A 4875-nucleotide genomic window follows, 5' to 3' on the forward strand; every position below is an offset into this window, starting at 1 on the left:
CGTCAGTTGTTCTGGTAGATGAAGGTCACGTAGAAGCGAGGTATCAACTTCACCTGTTACATTACCTAAGCTCTTCACCTTGTATAAGTAATTGAAGTCAGCCTCGAGGGCAATCATGAAGGAAAAGTAGTTCCTCAAGTGACGCCTACCTATGTCTCAAGTCTGATGATAATGCGAGTAATTAGTCTCAAGTCTGATCATAATGCGAGTAATTAGTCTCAAGTCTGATCGTAATGCGAGTAATTAGTCTCAAGTCTGATCATAATGCGAGTAATTAGTTTAAGTCTGATCATAATGTGAGTATTATCACGCTAAAGAAAATTACGTCACGTCAACCACTTTTTGAGAGGGAGGGGGCGTGTGGGATTGATTAAAATAATTAATATCCCGGTATAAGAATCTGACGTCACTAAACTAACTTTACCGGAGGCGTGACGGGGGGTGTGGGCCGTATGTATGGTATATGGTAAGCGCAGGACTGAGTGTTTCATTGGATAATTTATGTTCTTTACTCTTATCATCTCCAGGAGTAAATGTTTTACTAAGTGACGTCCACAGGTTCTCAGTTTAATATTAATGACCTTTTCACGGTAAAAATATAATGATGAAACACGTAACCACATTATTTTTTTTTGGGTCTCCAAATTTAATTGAAAATCTGAACCAATGGGGGAAAAATATATGATAAATGACTAAGTTTCTAATGACTTCACTGTAGAGAGGTTGATGGGGGATGGTGTTTTTTTTTTTACAAGTAATTTCAGAGTTATTCGTGTGTTAAAATTAATCTGAGTCTTGGGCACCTCACTCAATCTCACACAGCCAGACAAGACTCACGGATTTCTTGTTGCAGAAGACACTCCTTCGTCTCCTTCTTTTCAATGATTACAACAATTCTTACTCACTCAAAGTTTCTTCTCCTCTCCTCTTAGATGTTGTGACCTTCGCCTCGTTTTTCACACTGACTCTATTTTCTTAACGTCGGTCCAGAGGAAATTTATAACAAGTGCACAAGTGACGGAGACAGGAACCTACTTTGGGATTTTTGTGTTTGTTTTGAGTTTGTTTTGTGTTTGTTTTCCTTGATGTTTTTATTTTTTCTCGTGGTTCTTGTTCCACCGCTGAATAAATTTTTCTCAGTTATCTTGCTGTAAAAGACTTTAGAAAGACGCCTGTGAACTTATGTTAATCTAATCCATCCATACTAACACACACACACACACACACACACACACACACACACACACACACACTAAAAAAACCCACCCACACTGTTGCATGTCCCAAACAATAACAAACTATTTTGGTCGACGTTTAATGTATTCATCTCTAACTCCAGCACTCGCTCACCTGTTCCTCTCCTCAGCTTCCTTAGTGGTTCCTTGGCAGGTTATCTCTCTTACTTGTTATAATCTGTCATTATTATATTTATTTACGTATGACTTTCTGTTCCTCAGGTGTGGTTTAATTAACTTCCCCTTACACCTAACAGTTTGTTATATAAAGTGAATATATATGTTTTACCCCCAAACAACATTAAAAAATTTATTGAGTATAAATGACGTTTGATTCACTGCCGATAATTATCCAACAGTACCTCCAAAGGCGTCATTTTTCAGGTCGAGAACGATTTTTTTGGGGGGGAGAGGGGAGGAGGAAGGGGTTTATATTCACATGGTCCCTACGTCAGAATTACGCTACAGAAATAATATACACAATATCTCAACAACTACAACTAGAAAAACGATTGACACTGAGTTTGTTGTTTAAGTATACGTATGGAAAGTGATCCAGGTATATGCTGATAACCACAAGGAAAGAAAAAACACGAAGTTCCCAAGCGTGTAATTCACATCTTCAGGGGTGTGTGTGTGTGTGTGTGTGTGTGTGTGTGTGTGTGTGTGTGTGTGTGTGTGTGTGTAACTCTGGCGAAGAGATTCTAAAACAGAGAGGAAGAGAAATGACGATAATTCCCACTCGCCCATCTCTGGATGCTTCACGTGTCTGGGTCTTGCTTGATGCCAATGGTGAAGTGATTCTGAGACTGATTTGGCACATTAAATCACAAGAGACGAGAGAGAGAGAGAGAGAGAGAGAGAGAGAGAAAAGAGAGAGAGAGACAATCAGTGAGACAAACAAACCGAGAGAAGTATAAAGGTCCGTAAATGGAGATCCAAGACTAAATTAGGTCAAATTACGTTAGATGAGGTTAATTAATGAGAGGAAGATCACTCTGGAATATTGAGAAATTAACTTATATTACATTAAAAGTAAATATAATAATTAACCCTAAAAAATATTGAAATGTTGTGATTTTTTATATTAAGTATCCAAGTTTAAATCATTCTTCAGATCAGTGATATATTTATAAAAAATCTAATTAATACTCTGATCATTTTTAGAATACAAATAAAAATACAGTGAAACTTCTATTTAACGGACGATATGGAGAGGGAATTCCGTTATATGGAGAGTAAAGTCCGTTATATGGAGAGTAAGGTCCGTTGTATGGAGAGTAAAGTCCGTTATATGGAGAGTAAAGTCCGTTATATGGAGGGTAAATTCCGTTATATGGAGGGTAAATCTTATATGGAGGGTAAATTCCGTTATATGGTGGTCTCACTGTAGTCCTTATCAAACGCCCCATAAAGAGTCCTTCAGGTCGATAACAGTTGGTGACAATGACCGGCGAGAAATCAGCTTAGAGTCCTATGAAGTCCTAGGCGAAGGAGTTTATACCCAGACCATACTAATTACTGCCCGTCTCAGATCCTTCTCACTCTAATTAAAAGAACATCAGAGGCTCTTTACACCAGGAGAGAGAGAGAGAGCGCCTCCTCTCCCGCTCTTAATGCTCCACCGTCAACTCCTACATGTTTAATATCTACGCCTTCATCTTCCGGGTCTGTAAATCTGTCTTCCTCCGTTTCTCTTGCCAGTTCTCGTATAGAATTTGTCTTTCCTGGTGGTGTACGTAATGGTGGGATTAATTATGCTCCTGGTGTTATATTCTAATATTTTCCTTCTTTACAATCTTAAGAATTTGTTCCTCCTATTTTAAAAAATCTTTAAATCTTCATCTATATTTTATATTTTGTTACGTTTCCGATTTTTCCTCATTTCTTTATGTTTGAAATTTCCTCTGAATTTCCCGGGTAAATCGAAGCCAATATTATCTTCACTAATATGAAAGTTCTCAGTAAATACAAAGTTTTCTGTATACCAATATTAGCGAAAGTTTTCATCTCCTGGTTTGTTTACTGCTCAGGTGGTCGGGTCTCCCCAGCCCCCAAATCCACCTAGCCCCCAGCCTCCCAGTCCCCCTTTTGACATAAGATTCGAGGTTATTTAGTTTTTGCTTCGTTTTGTCTCCGTCTCGATTAGTATTTGAATCACACTCTTTATTTCAAGCGAATCAATGAGGCATTTTGCTGTTGCCCTGATGTAGGATTGTGTGTGCAGAGCTAATTTTATATTTTAGCGTTTGTTTATAAAAAAATATCTTACAACACACACACACACACACACACACACACACACACACACACACACACACACACACACACACACCACACACACACACACACACACACACACACACACACACACACACACACACACACACACACACACCAGTAAGTTCTAGTGGTGATGGCAATAGATGGTACGAGAACTTACCAAATGACGCCAGCAAATTTCACGGTAGATGAGATATAACGTCCATTAGATATGACGTAGCATGAGCTAGCGTCATCTTATGGGGATTTAGCTCGGCTCCGGCCACAGGACGTCTAATGGCAGCGATTATGTAATGAGTGAGGTATTAACATTATAAACAGGGAGTAGAATGTTTACCGTGAAAAGGATAAACAAAGATTGAAAGAAGAGAGAGAGAGTGAAGGAGAAAAGTAAGAAAGGTGAATAGGTTATGTAAAGAGAGGAACATATATAATAAATCAGTGATAGAGACAAAATCGAAATTAAGCAAGGTTAGAAGGGAGACGTGTCATACACTGTTTACTATAACCATCAAGGAACACACTTGAACCATTTTTTCCACAACAAGGGAACAAACTTTATACGGTAGGACTTTAAGATATGAAAGACAAAAAAGATGAGAAACGAAAGAAATATGCCAGTGTTTACTCACTGGGTAGTGCCCATGCCAGGTAGTGCCCACACCAGGTAGTGCCCATGCCAGGTAGTGTCCACCGTAGTGCCCATGCCAGGTAGTGTCCACACCAGGTAGTGCCCACACCAGGTAGTGTCCACACCAGGTAGTGCCCACCCAGGTAGTGCCCGCCAGGTAGTGTCCGCCAGGTAGTGCCCACACCAGTACCACCAGGTAGTGCCCACAGGTAGTGCCACACCAGGTAGTGCCACCAGGTGGTGCCCACCAGGTACTCACACCAGGTAGTGCCCACACCAGGTAGTGCCCACACCAGGTAGTGTCCACCAGGTAGTGTCCACGCCAGGTAGTGTCACGCCAGGTAGTGTCCACACCGTAGTGTCACCGGTGCCACACCGGTAGTGTCAACGCCAGGTAGTCACCGGTTGTCCACCATGTCCACCAGGTAGTGCCCACGCCAGGTAGTGTCCACACCAGGTAGTGCCACGCCGGTATCCCCAGGTAGTGTCCACACCAGGTAGTGTCCACACCAGGTAGTGTCCACACCAGGTAGTGTCCACGGTAGTGTCCACACCAGTAGTGTCCACACCAGGTAGTGTCCACACCAGGTAGTGTCCACGCCGTGTGTCCGGTAGTGTCCACACCAGGTAATTCACACCAGGTAGTGCCCCGCCAGGTAGTGTCCACCAGGTAGTGTCACGCCAGGTAGTGTCACACCGGTGTGTCACAGGTAGTGTCCACACCAG

Source organism: Homarus americanus, unplaced genomic scaffold (assembly GCF_018991925.1).
Source record: "Homarus americanus isolate GMGI-L3 unplaced genomic scaffold, GMGI_Hamer_2.0 scaffold31742, whole genome shotgun sequence".
NCBI classification, from domain to species: Eukaryota; Metazoa; Arthropoda; class Malacostraca; order Decapoda; family Nephropidae; genus Homarus; species Homarus americanus.